Genomic DNA, 17,874 nt, shown 5'->3' with positions numbered 1-17,874 from the left:
TAAATGCAGCAACTGCCATAATTTTCTCATGAATTATGGATGGTTAGGCTTTACAAATACATAAATATTGATGCCAGTCCAAACCAAACTCTAAATGGTAATTACTTAATTCCTGTATCACTAGACTCTCCTTTCCCTGGTCATGACCCTGATGTTTCTCAGTTTAAGTTTTCTATCCAAACATAATGAGGTTTGTGAGCAGTAACCTATACTTCGGCAGACCCACAAACTGAGAGTGGAACTGTAAAGAATTGTAAATTGTCTGCCACAGAATAAGATATTTTGTAATTTAAAAAATAATTTTTTTTACACTAACCAGTGCCTGTTTAAAATGCATTATTTACTGTAAAATGAGTTTATACCAGTTTTCAGGATCAAATTACGGCGGCACAGTGATTAGCGCTGCTGCCTCTCAGTGCCAGGTACCCAGGATCGATTCCAGCCTTGGGCGAGTGTGTGTGTGTGTGTGTGTGTGTGTGTGTGTGTGTGGAGTTACACATTCTCTCCCTGTCTGTGTGGGTGGAGTTTTCACATTCTCTCCATGTCTGTGGGTAGTCCTCCAGGTGCTCCAGTTTTCTCCCACTGTCCAACGATGTGCAGATTAGGTTGATTGGCCCACAGTGTCCAGGGAATTGCAGCTAGGTGGATTACATAAATGAGCAGTTACAGGGATAGAGTGGGGTCCGGGTTTGAGTGGGATGCTCGTTGGAAAGTCAGTGCAGACTCAATGGGCCCAATGCTCTTTTTTTTTTAATGCTGTAGGAATTCAATAATTCTGTAATTTAGATATACCCTTCAGGTTTTCACTTTAAAAAAAAGATACAAAACAACACTGCACATACAGCTCCAGCTCCAGTCCCAGATTCCCCACCCAATTCCATTTGTCGCATTCCTTCTACCTCACACCCACAACCAGATCTTAATTGGTGCTCTTACTATGCTGAGGAGAGATTGATTCATGGAATGTGTTGCCCAGTGGCTTTATTATTCTTAGCGGTAGGCTGAATGTTTCTTCTTGCGGCTTTTATATCGATAATACTGCTTCTAAGCTGCATTTTTGAACTCTTCACCATATAAAGGACTTCACTATTTATCATGTTTCACTATTTTTCCAAAATCTACTACCAAATTAAAGAAACAGGCAGGCAGTATTTGCCCTGTCTATGTGCTTATCTACCTGAAATCCTGAGTAAGCCTTCGTTCCTCACTGTCAATCCTGACACTTGAAGATCAACTGATGACTGTGAAGATCACCAGTCAGGTTACGTCCAGAGTACTGCCTTGGAAGTACATCAATAAGCAAACCAGCACTGCAGGAGCAGTTAAGAGAAAGTAAAGGCTGCAGGTGTGCTGGAGATCAGAGTAGAAGAGTGTAGTGCTAGAAGAGTGCATCTGAGGATGCTGCCTGACCGGCTGTGCTTTTCCAGCACCACGCTCTGTAGGAGCAGGTGTCATTGTCTCCTTCTATTTTGACACATTTTGTGAGTTCACTAAAGGTAATTTGAGATGGAAAGCTGACATTGGATCGAGCTTTTTTAGTCACTTTTTGAATAAAATCTTAAGATATCTTTCACTCAATGGTAAAATATCAATCTCAATTGTAAAATTTGAGTAATAGACTTTTGGTTTTACAATCCTGTTGAGAGAACAACCTATTGAGTTGGTAGCTACACATATGAGAATTATTTATTTAATCTGTAGAACATGAACCAGAATTTATGAGTGATATATTGTAACTTGTTGAATCATCCAATTGTTTCTCATCTGCTGGTTTTGCATATGTTGACCAGCTGTACTACCTGTTTTTAATGTAGTTTCACAGGAAATATTTTATTTGCTGTTAAAAACCAAGTCATTGGTGTGATTTAAGTTTGACACAAAATGGAATTTTAGTACTCTTCTGATTATTTTTATAAATATTCTGCAACTGCTTTGTTTTCCTGTGAAAATTCCTTTGTTCAGGGCTGGATGTGATTTTTATTAGCAGCTTCGGAGTGGAATGTAGATCACAGACTTGGAGCAGTGAGCTTGAATTACCAGATCAAATAAAATGTTCTTGTCACTAACCTAAGCAAAAGCAACCTGAAGGACAGAATATTGAAAATGGATCATGCAGCAGGACAGTGAACAATAATTCACATTGTTAGCCTCCCTCCTTGGCAGATTTGTTTCACATAGATTGCTCAACTGATAAAATGGAATCTGCAGCTATTTGTTCTGAACAGCTTGCCTATTTGATCACAGTTAGAATCTTCTGCCTTCCCCCATGGTGGCTTTGATGGTGAAAGAGGCATTTAATCAGGCACCCAATCAGCCACCCTGGTGTAAGCCGGCAGTGGCCAAGGGTCACCATACAGATAGCTTGACAAACCAATCCCTCGTGTGAATGTTGTGGTCTCCTCGGGCAAATCATTGTTCAAAGGCACTTTGACCTTGATTGAGAGATCTAGCATCAGGAAGGGATAAAAGAACGAAAAGGATTTTGGAAGCACGGAAGTGAATATTGTAATGGAAAGACACTGATAATAGAGATGACAGAATGGTGTTACAATGATTGGCTGGAAAACCATTTGAAGTACGAAGCCTCAAGTTTTCAATCAATACACGATTGACATTTTGAAAGGATTTGAAGAAGTAAGTGGAGAAAGATTAATTTCTTTGTGCTGCTGACATCAGGTTAAGAATTTCTTTGAACAAATAAATAGGTGGTTACACGGTTGATTAGAATGTGGAATATACTCTGTGATAGATATTCATTATTTACCTCCACCACACTCTCTGGACAGCTATCTGACATTAAACTACACAGTCTGTAACTTTGGTGTAACATGTGATCTGAATGTGAGCTTCTGACTTCTTCATTATACTGTTACTAAGTCCAAACATTTCTATCTCCATAATATTCACTGACTTCACACTTTTCTCAGATCATATGCTTCTGAAACTTTCATTCATGCCCTTGTTATACTCCACTAGAATAATAAATTAAACGTGTTCGCCTCCACACTGGGGAGATGAAACACTGTGACTGGCTTTGCTGGATATCTCTCCTCTGTCTGTAAAAATGACCCCGTGCTTCCAGTTGCTTGCCACTTTGTCACACAACTATGTTCCCTTGCCAGTGTTTCTGTCTCAGGCTTGCTGCAGTGCTCTAGCAAGGCTCGCTTTAGATTGGAGGAACAACACATCATAGCCTTCAGGACACAACGTGAGAGATGGATTTGCAGAAGGACAGTAAACAATAATTCACATTGTTAGTATCCCAGCCCTTGGCAGGTTTATTTCACACATATTAAATTAGATTCCCTACAGTGTGGAAACAGGCCCTTCGCCCCAACAAGTCCACACCAAGAGTCCCTCTGAAGAGTAACCCACCCAGACCTATTTCCCTCTGACTAATGCATCTAACACTATGGGCAATTTAGCATGGCCAATTCACCTGACCTGCACATCTTTGGATTGTGGGAGGAAACCCACACAGACACGGGGAGAATGTGCAATTCCACACAGACAGTCAACCGAGGCTGGAATTGAACCTGGGTCCCTGGTGCTGTAAGGCAGCAGTGCTAACCACTGAGCCACTGTGCTGCCCTTTACTCACCTGATCAATTGGAATCTGCAGCAATTATTTCTGTACAGCTTAGGTATTAGAATTTGACCACAGTTGGAATCTTCTGCCCTCCCTCATGGTGGTTTTGGTGATGAAGAAGGCATTTATTCAGGCAACCACGCAGTCACGCTGGTATAAGCTAGCAGTGGACAAGGGTCACCATACAGATAGACAAACCAATCCCTCGTATAAATGTTGTGGTCTTCTCGGGTAAATCGTTGTTCAAAGGCACTTTGTCCTTGATTGACAGATCTAACATCAGGAACATATGAAAGAATGAAAATGAGATTGGAGCCACGGAAGTGAATATTTTAAAAGCTTCAGAGTGAGTAGACTTTCCTCCAGTTCTGAGGAAGGGTCACTTGATTTTTCTCCAGTGATGTTGCCAGAGCTTTTTCAGCTATTTCTGTTTTTATTTCTGATTTACAGCATCCGCACTTCTTTTGGTTTTTACCATCCTCCATGTTTGTTACTCACCTCTACGCCCCTAGGTCCTGTTTTGTATAGGTTACTCCCAGTGTAACTATCCCATTTTCAGCTCGTCATGTTTTCGACTGTCACCTATTTGGCATTTACTACAGTCTGCAATCCCATTTCCTGCTTCCCCTTTTCTCTTTCTGTCTGGGCACCACCCTCATCTGTTTGCAACCTCCAATGCACTGTCATCAGCATTAATCTTTCCTAATTGCTTTCAGTCTGGCAAAGGCTTACTGGACTCGAAACATTAACTTTGTTTTTGTCTCCAAAGATGCTGCAAAATCTGTTGAGCTTCTCCAGCACTTTCTATCTTCTGTTTCTCAACTATTCCATGACTAGGCGATGCCGATGTTGGACTGCGGTGTACAAAGTTAAAAATCACACAACACCAGGTTATAGTCCAGCAGGTTTAATTGGAAGCACACTATTGTCAATCATCTGATGAAGGAACGTCGCTCCGAAAGCTAGCATGCTTCCAATTAAACCTGTTGGACTGTAACATGGTGTTGTGTGTTTTTTAACTATTTCCATGACTAGTAATCTTGAGGTCATCCAAAGCTCAACCGTGTTTGTTTTAACCTGGAACAAGTCCTAATCTAGCCTTGCTCTTGTTGACTGGAACTGGTTTAATTGATTTGGAGATGCCAGTGTTGGACTGGAGTGTACAAAGTTAAAAATCACACAATAACCTGGTGTTGTGTGATTTTTTAACTGGTTTAATTCTCATCTTTGTTTTCAATTCCCTTCCCATTCTTCCTCCTCCTCACCTCTCTCTCTCTAATCTCCTCAAGTATCATAACTCTACAAGGTATCAGTCTTCCTCCAAGCTGAGAGCTATCCTGCCTTGGCTGCCACTAACCCCTCTCCCCTCCCCACCCCCCACGTGTAGTCACCCATACATGTTTTCTTTCTTGACTTGAGACCTCAGGCTCAAATACTAGCACTGGAAGCTGCTAAGTACTGAACAGATAGAGCTTCCAGCTAACCATAGACTTAATGGGTATGAACTTGCAACCCAAGAGTCCTTGATCCTGAGAATGAAGACACCCGGTGGTGCTTGAATGGAAAACGATGCAGTTTATCTTTGCACTAAAAGGCAGATGGTTACAATCCCCACTGTCACTGTTAGAAATATAATTTATTTCAAAAAGCCAGATTCAGTTTCAAACAGGTTTTGTGATTTTTTACAGAGAGTAATATTAATACTTCAAGAATGGTTACAGTACAGAAGAGCAGTTCACCTAGTTACAGTTCCCTGCTTTTTCTGATTAGCCATGCATTTCTTTCTCCCTGTGGATAATTATTCAATTCTCTTTAGAATGCCATGATTGTAGCTGCCTCCACCACACCCTCAGGCAGTGCATTCCAGATCCAAATCACTAACTACATGAAAAGGACCTTTGAATATTTTTGCTACATAAACAATAATAAAAATATTTGGTTTAATAAGTAGAAAAAAGAGCTGCACAGACTGAAAAACTTGAACAAAAACTAGAGAAAATGCTCGAAATATATGTGAAAAAACAAGTATAATACTTTGTCAGAGTCCCCAGTTCAATTGATAAGTCTCCATCTGTTATCTTTTGCTGTACATATTGATGAAGCTACTATGCATTCCCATAATTCATCAGTTCCTTTATTATTTGGGTTTTTCCCCTCTATTTAGTTCAGGCCATCTCCACCTCACAAGCATCGAAATAGACTTCCTTCTATGATGTGACCAAGTTCATTCCAACAGTTAAATTACACAGATAATGAAGCTCAAGTTAGTGCACTGTGCAGAGTTTCTCATCATTGTGTGCCAGGTGACAGGATGATTGGCTTGGAGCTTTCAGTACGGTAGGACTTCTTTGGAATGTAAGGGTTGCCTTGGATCTGCTCATCATTCTTTTTCATTGCTGAGTATTGTTAAAAGGGACAAAATTCAGTTCTTCTCCTATCCTATTGCTATTGAAAGACTTGTTTAGGGTTTTAGACTGCAAGATCCAAACTAGATTCCTTAAGTCTTAGATGCAGTGGACTAACAACCTGCAGTGGACATGTTATTTGAACAGACTAAATTAAACCAAGCTTCCCCTTCTGTGCAGTTGAAATGTTCCTGCTCTCAGGCAAACTTTCACCTTGAAAACCTGTGAGCACAAGTCGATGTACATTCACTGGTGCTAACAGTACATCTGCAGCCTGCTGATGTGCAATGTTCCAATATTCTCGCTTTACTTACCAAACCTGATGGAAATTGAAACTTACCTTCTGTGTATTCTTTGTAGAAAAATAGTTAACTTGAGATTAATAAATATGTTGTGATTTCTTCTTAATATTGAATAGAGGAAGCTTTTTATTTCCCCATGAAGTAGTTATAGTAGCATATCACATGGAAATATGTTATCAGTAATAAACAGTTATGCTGACTGTTAAATCATTTTAAACAAATCCTAAAAAAAAATAAGAATTAAATTAGGCTAAATGACAGCATGGAAGATGTTGTAAATGTAGTTTTTAAATGACAGAATTCTTCTTCAGAAATGAAATGTGAGCACAAGAGGTACAGCTTATAAGTTGTAGATGACACCAAAATTGGAGGTGTAGTGGACAGCAAAAACAGGTTACCTCAGATTACAACAGGATCTTGACCAGATGGACCAATGGGTTGAGGAGTTTCAAATAGAGTTTAATTTAGATAACTGTGAGATGCTGCATTTTGGGAAAGCAGATCTTAGCAGGATTTATAAACTTCGTGGCAAGGTCCTAGGGAATGTTGCTGAACAAAGAGACCTTGGAGTGCAGGTTCATAGCTCCTTGAAGGTGGAGTTGCAGGTAGATAGGATAGTGAAGAAGGCATTTGGTATGCTTTCCTTTATTGGTCAGAGTATTGAGTACAGGAGTTGGGAGGTTATGTTGCGGCTGTACAGGACATTGGTTAGGCCCCTTTTGAAATATTGCGTGCAGTTCTGGCCTTCTTCTTGGAAGGATGTTGTGAAACGTGAAAGGGTTCAGAAAAGATTTCAAGGATATTGGCAGGATTTGACTATAAGGAGAGGTTGAATAGGCTGGGGCTGTTTTCCCTGGAACGTCGGGAGGCTGAGGGGTGACCTTATAGAGGTTTATAAAATCATAGGATAAATAGACAAAGTATTTTCCCTAGGGTCAGGGAGTCCAGAACTAGAGGGCATAGGTTTAGGATGAGAGGGGAAAGATATAAAAGAGACCTAAGGGGCAACATTTTCACGCAACGGTTGGTATGTGTATGGAATGAGCTGCCAGAGGATGTGGTGGCGGCTGGTACAATCACAACATTCAAAGGGCATTTGGATGGGTATATGAATAGGAAGGGTTTGGAGGGATATGGGCCAGGTGCTGGCAGGTGGGACTAGATTAGGTTGGGATATCTGTTTGGCACGGACAATTTGGACCAAAGGGTCTGTTTCTATGCTGTACATCTCTATGACTCTAAATGATTCTTAAATAATAATTCATCACTTTAAATTGCAGCAGTTCATAAAAATCCTGTTAAGTTATCTGTTAGATTTGAGAAAGAATTTTTGTTTCAACTATCTTGTTTGGGATTGTTGTAAATGGCATGTGTTTCAGCAGGAATGATGATTGCAAATACTGAAGAAATGCCTTTAGCTAAGATTTTTCAGGCCATTCATTCTTCAAAGATTTGATTGATTTTAATGTTGCTTCACATGCATTTTTATTTGACGTTTTGCTCATTCCTTAACGAAAAGAAATAACACCAGGCAGACTATACAAATGGCACAAGCAAACTTGTTCTGTCAACTCTACAATTCAGGGGAGTTGTGACAAAATTGGGAGAGCTGTCCCACAGACCAGTCAATCAGCAGCCCAACATCATTATGATCACAGGAAGGATCAGAGATTCTATTATTGCCATCCCTGGGTACTGCTGTCCCACCAGCAGGACAACCCATCTGGCGGTTGTGAAGGAGATGCTCCGGGAGTAATAAACAGTGACTCCACTCTGCCCCGCTCCCCTGCCCGCAGTGCCCACTCCCCCACTGAAAGTTTATGGCATCTGGGTGAAACATTGTGCAAGGAAACTTGTTGGTAACCACCTAGAGAGGCGAAAGTGAGGACTGCAGATGCTGGAGATCAGAGTCAAGATTAGAATGGTAATGGAAAAGCACAGCAGGTCAGGCAGCATCCAAGGAGCATCCCTGATTAAGGGCTTTTGCCCGAAACATCGATTTTCCTGTTCCTCGGATGCTGCTTTTCCAGCATCACTCTAATCTATCACCTAGACAGGGCAACTTCATTTGTCTGTAACCAAGAATAGCTCAGTTGCACCATGGCCGACAGAGCAGGGTGAGTCCTAAAGGATGGTCCTGCAGCAAGTGATGAAGGAACTAATGGAAAATTCTACTTAACTTCATCCTCATCAATTTACGCCACATATGTATCAGTACATGACAGTATTGGTAGGAATAACCACTGCATAGTCTTTGTGAAGATGTTCTTCACATTGAGGGTAACTTCAATTATGTTGTATGACACTACCACCGTGCAACATAGAATAGATTTTAAACAGATTTTGCCCTGTCATCTAGAAACTCTGACATTTTTTTCTCTTTTCCCAGATGCTGTTAGACCAATTCAAACTTGAATTCCCCTTGCAAACTAGCATATGTATAGTTACTACCGAATTTTGTCTCCTCTTTGCCAGATTGCCTTTTGTTAAAAACTTCCTAATTTATTTTCACAAACCCAGAATTTAAACATATAAATGCCTGTTAAAGATGTTTCCTGTGATGTGGTTGTATGGAGCTTCCATTCCCCATTTCCTGCTCCTCACTGGTAGCCATTGTTCTCTATCCATTGTTGTTGGATTTTATATATACGCAAAGTATAACTTTCTGTGTTAATGGAGTTGTGTAAAATAAATCCACTGGTGTTTGTTATCATGAGGGATTAAAAAATAATTTTTGGCTCTGCTCACATTTAAATAAAGTGAATTTTTAAAAAAACCTCATAACCTTTCATTAATCTGGGGGTTCTGGTACAGGTCAAAATCTGAAATGGTGAGCTCAGAACCCAGCGTGGCATATTTGGAATTGAATTTGATAAGTTTGAGAATTTGTGGTTTGACATTGTTGAAGAAAATATGATGACGGTAGCTAGTGGCTTTGAACAAAACAGTGGTAGACAGCCTTTCTTCTGTGCGATTTCAAACCCTCATTATGCGACATTTAATACACTCAAGGCAACTAACCTGAGGAATTAATATGGGTTTGCTGTCTTTCTGTTTGAAATGTATTACCTTGCAGAATCTGCCAAGCAATCTGATCACGATTTAATACAAAATAATTCCATCTGATTAAATATTGTTAGCTGGAGATAATTGTAAAAATTAGTTTCAAGAAACGTGTTCTTGTTTAAGGTGCACTCAATTCAATCAAGTACAGGCAACAGAATAGAATGGAATACAGATCCACTATATATTAGCTGATGTGGGAATTCCTAAAAAAAAGTCATGTATATTCATAAATATTGATTTCCTCTGAAAGAGACAAAGTTGGCATTCATCTGTGCAGTGCAAGGATAAACTATTGTTTTAATTTTAACATGGCCAAGATGTGACCAAAGTAACCTGGACAATTTTCCCATTTGTTCTGTGTTAGCTGAGGCAGTGAATGTCATTAGATTGTTTGGGGCCATTTCTGAGAGGAAGGGGATTTGGGAGGTTGTGTCACATTTAAAGCTCTTTCTGCCCCAACTAAATATTGAGAGACACAAACTGTCTAATATCATTTACTGGACAGTGAATGAGCTTCATAGATTTTTTTTTGATAGTCCAGGAATGCCAAGTAAATTGTAGCACAGTTGTGTCTAGTTTTTTGAGGGCTTGGGTTCACTTTAACTTGACTTTATTTTGAAAACAACTCCTTCAATCACCAAACCATTTGTTTCATATTGTTCTTATTGTATGATTAACTTTGTTGCTGATGTATTTTGAAAAGGTCTGTTTAAGCTGATTACCTTCCAACCATAATCTTTCCTAATTACAATGAAGAAAAAGGAGATTTTTTTTATCCAAGTATGTTTGGTGTTTGAATAAATGAAACAGTGTGTTCATCTGGTTTCCACAGTGATGATTGTTTTAATGATCAGTATATTGGTTACCCGATGGATAATCCTTAGCATTGCACTGGAAGTGATTACAGTACCTCTTACGTCAGCATGAAAGAGCTACATCAGGAGACCTCTCAAAAGAAAGGCTCCGAGGTTATGTCAGAAATAGATTTGTTAAATAATAGAGAAAGTATTGTTCTGTCTCCCTTTTTGCATTATAAGAATAATGAAACAAATCTTTTTGATTGTTTTATGTTATTGATATAAAGTTCAGCATGCTGTACAGGTAGTTCCAGGATGATGTGCATTCGGCAGCATGATTTGGCCATAACAACACTGAAGAATTAGAGAATGGTATTTTGGAGAAGGCTTACCTCCATTGGCAGGAGGGATCAGTTTGCATGCTTTGTTCTGTGCCCGTGCCGATGTGTGTGCCAAAACATCCGGGCCATCTGTGCATGTGCAATGTCTGCACCGGTCTTCATGCTGTTCTGCGTCCATGCCAATGTCAGCTGCTGACAGAGCAGCTTTCCATGAGAGCTACTGTCCAGAGAGTAGCTTTCTTACATTTTTTGACTGTGTCGTGTTAAATTTACTTTTGTTTCGTTAATAAATATGATTTGAACCTTCGTTCAGGCTGTGCTATAGTTTGCGTTAGACTTTTGGGTGAGTTTTGAGCGATCATGAGTAATATTTTTTGCTGGTCTGCTCCAACCCCACTTTCCCCATAGGCCCCATTATTTCCATTAAGCAAAGTTTTGCTGGAACACAACAATGGTGTTATAGCAGAACTATCTGTGCTTGGAAGTTTCTGACATGAAGGTAATTCTCTTTATGTGTGATTAGAATGGCCGTCTCTTGTGTTTCAGAGAGGTTGGTTCCGACATTGCACATTCTGCCCCGTGTTTAGATATTTATAGATACACATTGTATAAGGTTTAAAATTGGAACATTTTTTCCCATCCTTTATATGTGCCATACTCAGGTACCTGCCGTGGAGGTGTGGAGGAGGAATGGATCATGGTGTCCTGCAGGGAATGGTCCCTGCAGAATGCTGACAAGTGATGGGAGGGGATCCTGTGTCAAGTGCTGGCAACCTGCTGGAGCTGACGGAAATGGCAGCTGATGATCCTTTGGATGTTGTGGAGTGGGAAGTGAAGACCAGGAGATCCTTCGCTGTTATGAGAAAGAAAAGAGGAGGGCAGAAGTGCAGGAAATGGGTTGGACACAGCTAAGGGCCCTGCCAACCATGGTAGTGGGGAGTCATTGGTTCAGAAAAAGTTGGACATCTCTGAGGCCCCTGTGGAAGGTGAAGTTATAGAGATAGACAGCATGGAAACAGACCCTTTGGTCCAACTCGTCCATGCCGACCTGATATCCTGCATAAATTTAATCCCATTTGCCGGCATTTGACCCATATCCCTCTAAACCCTTCCTATTCATATATCCATCCAAATGCCTTTTAAATGCTGTAATTGTACCAGCCTGCATCACTTGCTCTGCAGCTCATTCCATACATGCACCACCCTCTGTCTGAAAAAGTTGTTCCATAGGTCGCTTTTAAAACTTTCTCTTCTCACCTCAAACTTATGCTCCCTAGTTTTGGACTCCCTCACCTCAGGGAAAAGACCTTGTCTATTCATCCTATCTATGTCTCTCATGATTTTATAACCCTCTAATAAGGTCACCCCGCAGTTCCGATGTCCCAAGGAAAATAGGCCCAGCTTATTCAGCTTCTCCTTATAACTCCAAACCTCCAACCCTGGCAGCAACCTTGTAAATCTTTTCTGAATCCATTTAAGTTTCACAACATTCTTCCCATAGCAGGGAGACTAGAATTATCAGCAGGAAGAAGGGTGCGAATCTATATAGTTCCGGTATATGGGAGTTGGTGAATTTGTAGTGTATATCGATGGCTAATCTATCCCTTTGAAATGGAAGTAAGAGTTGTCAAGGAAGGAGTCAGAGATTGACAGGTGAAGGTGAAAGCAGGATGGGAATTGGAAACAAAATTAATAAAACTTTCCAATTTCAAGTGAAGGTGGGAAGCAGCATTTACTTACACCTCGACATGAGTGTCTATTGGCTGTTAAGCCCCAACCCACCCATATCGCTTTCTTCCAAATTGCTGAACATTTTGCTGTTGGGTAATAGATTTTGATTTTATATTATAAACCTATTTGAAAAGGAATGGAATGCATTTAAAACAGCTGCTAGGATTCCAAAGAACTTTTATTTATAAGCAAAATGTTCTGAACAGCCATGAAGATACTTGACAATAGGGCCTTACTATGTGCTAAAGTTCTTAGAATTTCCAATAGGCAGATGTCAGAGCTTAGTTCCAAGTGTTGCTAGCACTCTTGTCAAAGGTCTCTCTTTGACATCAGTAACATAGTGAAAAAAGGTTTTCTTGGATTTGTATATTGTCTTTCATAACTTTGGGACATTCAAATTGCTTTGCTGCCAATTAAGTGCTATTAGAGGATAGTTGCTGTTGGAAATGGTAAAGTCACCACAGTCCTACTGGACCATAGACTTAGAGTACAATACAGCGGTTGTTCGAGAGGTTGTGAAGCGAAGTATTTAATTGTGACCTCAGCCGGTGCAGGAATTGAACCCATGCTATTGGCATTAATTTGCAGTTGAACCAACCATCCCGTCAACCGACCCCCAGAAGCTATTGTAGGAGATGCAAGAACCAATCTCTGCACAAATAGCAATGTCATAATGACTAGATACTCAATTTTTAAGTGATATTGATTGATAAAAAAAATATTTGGCCCGGACACATGGGAGAATTCTCCCATTCTTGTATAAAGGAGTGCCACAGTATATTTTATATCCACCTGAGAGAGCAAATAGACCTTTGGTTTAGCAGCTATGCAATGTAAAGCCAGCCTCTCTGGTACTGAAGGAGAAACAGCGATCACAGCTAGAGGTCGATTTTGGTCCCAGCATAACCATGGAAATTGTGATTGGGAAACTAAACATACGAATTAAGCTTTTAAGTGCTGATGTGCATGAGCAATAATGGCATTTTTGAACTGTTCAGGACGTTGAGTAAAAATGAACAAAAAGAGTAAATACACACCAATCCTATTAGTGGGCATCTTGAAAAGGAGATGCTCGTACATATCCTTTATACTAATTCTGCATTATGTATCAATGACGAAGGCATTTTGTACACAAAGAAGATATCTATTTACAGTGGATGTTTGTTCCAGTGACAATCCCATGTTTAATCAAGTTCCCTTGTTTGAGATGTGTTTTCACTGTCTACATTTTATCACTGGTATTTGAATATGATTAAAACTTTAAAGAATGATCATCTGTTTGTTAGCAAGTCAGATCTTATCATTTATATAAAAAAAAGAGGATGAGGATAATTTGATTGTTCTAAGAATTGTGTAATCTTTGCGACAGGAGCAGATTTGGATCCAGCTGTTAGCTCCTGTCAAAACATTGTTTATAGTAAAAGCACAGTGGGCTCAGTCTGCCTACTGCCATCTTTAGTGTTACTAAACACAGCTATTTTGGCAGCTAGGACTAAAAACACTGCTGTGCTGCATATCTTCTGCTTAATTATTTGCAAAAAAGAAAAATAGAGGCACTTTGGCTTCAAGTTAATCACAGTTGCCAAATTCATAATAACTGCTTTACAGCATTTATTAAGATACAATATATTGTACTTCCTCTGTGAAACTTGGCAATAGTCTTTTGCAGTTTTAAAGTGAGGATAGTCCTCTATCTGCTTCCTATATTTTCTGATTCTGTAAGTCCCATTAGACCAAGTAGTGTGGTTATGAAGACCAATGATCTCATTCATGTTAGACCTTGATAAATTGGCTTTTGATCTCGGAGGCAGCTCAGTGATAAGTCCTTTGTAAGGGTAACACTGGGGATACAGAAATGTGGTGCGAAGCACTGCAAAAATAATTTTCGTTCATACAGGTTCCAATTCGTGGATTTGCTTTGATGGTTCAATAAACAAATGTGCCACATTATATGGTGCAATTTCAAATTAGGTTATCATAACATTGTGGCAAATCAGCCAACCAGCTGCCTGAATGTAAAACAGTTGCAATTGTTTGGAGGATTGGTGTGAAAGGTACATAACTTGAAGGTCCATACCCGTCAATATCCATTCATTCCTGCTCAAAACTATTGAATTTGCAAACAAAATGTCGAAGAATGCTTTTGGACTAGGATACTACTCATACTCAGAGTTTGACTTGAAGAATATTCACTTTGGAGAGATAATGGAAGGACTACCATATTTTAAAAAACAAGCCATGTACAAAGAAACTGCCTCTTGGGAAAGGGATATAGATACGCATTTATACATTTTTTTTATTACAAAAGTATACTTTATTCATAAAATATATTGCTGATCTGTACAATTGGTCATGTCATACATATGTAAACATTCCATTTCTTTGCATACAGAGATCGAGTAATCATTCATATATACAGGTCTGTACGTTTACCATCCATATATTTAGCTGGGGCATCAACAGAGCCCACTTACTGTGTGGGCCCCCTGTTCTTTGACGGGCAGAAATTACACAGTGGTCTTTCCCCACCGCGCCTTGGCGGCAGCTGCCCCATGCTTCAGTGCGTCCCTCAGCACGTAGTCCTGAACCTTGGAATGTGCCAGTCTGTAACACTCAGTCGGGGTCAACTCCTTCAGCTGGAAGATTAACAGGTTTCAGACAGACCAAAGAGCTGTCAGTCTGCCCAGGGAACCACTCGACAGGATCCGCCCTCTCATTTTCCCGAAGGGTCTCAAGGACACTACATGCTGACCACTTCCTGATGGACTTGTGGTCAAAGGTGTTTTCTTCATAAATTTCTCCATGAAGGACAGGTGATACTCGGAGTGTTCCGTGGCAGCGAGGCCAGGCCCATCCTTCGCAACACCGGGGACAGGTAGAACCGGAGTACGTAGTGACACTTTATGTCTGTGCACCGGGGATCCACGCACAGCTTGATGCTGCCACACACAAAGGTGGCTATCCGGGTGAGGGTGGCATTGGGTGGTGTTTTTTTTCCCCCGTTGCCCAGATCTATATATATATCGAGTCCCTTCGGATCTGGTCCATCTTTAATCACCGCATATAATGGAAGATGGCCCAGGTGACTGCGGCGGCACAGGTTCTGGGAATAGGCCAGAACTGTGCCACATATAACAATACTGAGAGTACCTCACACCTGATGACCAGTTTTTTCCCGCGATGGAAAGTGACCATAGTTTCCAGTTTCTGCCTCACTTTCTTGCTACGCTCCTCCCAAGACTTGGCACATGCCCCAGCCCCTCTGAACCAAATACCCAGCACCTTCAGGTGGTCGGTCCTGACGGTGAAGGGGATGGAGGATTGGTTGGCCCAGTTCCTGAAGAACATGGCCTCGCTCTTTCCTCGGTTGACCTTGGCTCCCGAGGTCCGTTCGAACTTGTCATATATGCACATGGGTCTGTGCACAGATAGCAGATCCGAGCAGAAAACGGCGACATCGTCCATGTACAGGGAAGCCTTATCCTGTAAGCCCCCGCTGCCAGGACTAGTCACCCCCTCAGGCTCGCATCCTTCCTGATGGACTCGGCAAATGGCTCTCTGCAGCACACAAACAAGGCAGGAGAAAGGGCAGCCTTGTCTGACTCCAGATCTGACTGGGAAGCTATCTGATTCCCACCCATTGATTGAGACTGCACTGACGATGTTGGTGTAGAGCAGTCTGATCCAATTGCAGATTCCCTCCCCAAAGCCCATTTTGGAGAGAACATCTCTCTTATACCTTTGTGATATCCTGTCAAAGGCTTTCTCCTGGTCCAGGCTGATCAGGCAGGTGTCCAACCCTCTGCCCTGCACATAGGCGATCATATCCCTGAGGAGTGCGAGACTCTCAGCGATCTTCCTGCCCGGTACAGCACAGGTTTGGTCAGGGTGAATCACCGACCTCGGAGCAGACCTGACCCGGTTGGCAATGACCTTTTGACAAGATTTTGTAATCCGCATTTAATAGTGAGATTCGTCTCCAATTTTTGATTTCCTCCCTCTCCCCCTTCTGCTTGTAGATGAGGGTGATGATGCCTTTCCTCATGGGTTCACTCATGGTACCTGCCCGAAGCATACTGACATACACCTCCAGCAGGTCCTGGCTGATCAAGTCCCATAGAGCAGAATAGAGCTCGACTGGTAAGCATTCGCTTCTGGGAGTTTTAAAGGACTTGAGGGCCTTGGTCAGCTCATCCAGAGATAGTGGCTGATCCAGCCTCTCCTGTGTTCTCTCGTCTAAGATCCCTGTGATAGAGGACTGGAACGACTGGGAGGCCGCGCTGTCGGTTGGCTACAAGTCATACAGACTGGCATAGAAGGATTTGCTGATCCTCAAAAGCTTCTCATCAAAAGGAAAAAGGTAGCTTACATTAGGTGGAGGAAGCTATGGTCAAGCTCAGCTCTAGAAGATTACAGGAGGCGAGGAAGGAGCTCAAAAATGGTCTGAGTAGAGGCAGGAGGGGGCATGAGAAAGGCTTGGCAGAACTGATTATGGAGAACACAAAGTCATTTCACACTTAGGAATAAGAGAATGGTCAAAGAAAGAGTAGGGTCGATCAGGAATAGCATAGGGAATTTGTGTGTGGAGTCTGAGGAGGTAGGGGAAGCCCTAAATGAGTTTATTGCGTCTATCTTTACGAATGAAACAAACTTTGTAGTGAATGAAACCTTTGAAGAGCAGATGTTCATGCTGGAAATGATAGAGATAGAGAAAGCTGATGTGCTGAAAATTTTGTCAAACATTAAGATTGACAAGTCGCTAGCCCCAGACAAGATTTGTCCTTGGCTGATTTGGGAAATGAGATCTTTGCGAAGATCTTTGCATCCTCGCTGTCTACCAGAGTCGTACCTGAGGACTGGAGAGGGGCAAACGTAATTTCTCTCTTCAAGAAAGGAAATAGGGAAATCCCCGGCAATTACAAACCAGTAAGTCTCACATCTGTCATCTGCAAGGTGTTAGAAAGGATTCTGAGGGATAGGATTTATGACCCATCTGGAAAAGCATGGCTCGATTAAATGCAGTCAACACGGCTTTGTGAGGGGCAGGTCATGCCTCACAAACCTTTTCGAGTTTTTTGAGGATGTGACGAGAAAAGTTGATGAGGGTTGAGCTGTGGATGTGGTGTATATGGACTTCAGCAAGGCATTTGATAAGGTTCCCCATGGTAGGTTCATTCAGAAGGTCAGGAGGAATGGGATTCAGGGGAACATAGCTGTCTGGATACAGAATTGGCTGGCCAACAGAAGACAGTGAGTGATAGTAGAAGGAAAATATTCTGCCTGGAAGTCTGTGGTGAGTGGTGTTCTACACTGTCCTTGGGCCTCTACTGTTTGTAATTTTTATTAATGACTTGGATGAGGAGATTGAAGGATGGGTCAGCAAGTTTGCAGATGACACGAAGGTTGGAGGGCTGTTGTAGGCTGCAGCAGGACATTGACAGGATGCAGAGATGGGCTGAGTGGTGGCAGATGGAGTTCAACCTGGATAAATATGAGGTGATGCATTTTGGAAGGTTGAATTTGAAAGTTGAGTACAGGATTAAGGATAGGATTCTTGGCAGTGTGGAGGAACAGAGGGATCTTGGTGTGCAGATACATAGATCCCTTAAAATGGCCAACCAAGTGGACAGGGTTGTTAAGAAA

At 41.4% G+C, this 17,874-nt stretch overlaps 1 protein-coding gene across 3 annotated transcripts in view; it reads left to right on the top strand.

Annotated features, from left to right (window-relative positions):
- Positions 1-17,874, top strand: part of magi1b (membrane associated guanylate kinase, WW and PDZ domain containing 1b) — a 443,982-nt gene that overhangs the window by 181,342 nt on the left and 244,766 nt on the right. The gene's annotated exons all lie outside the window — the stretch shown is intronic.

This window comes from Hemiscyllium ocellatum, chromosome 14, assembly GCF_020745735.1.
Source record: "Hemiscyllium ocellatum isolate sHemOce1 chromosome 14, sHemOce1.pat.X.cur, whole genome shotgun sequence".
NCBI lineage: Eukaryota > Metazoa > Chordata > Chondrichthyes > Orectolobiformes > Hemiscylliidae > Hemiscyllium > Hemiscyllium ocellatum.
Note: the sequence above shows the minus strand (reverse complement) of the source record. Positions and strands in the feature narration are given on the sequence as shown.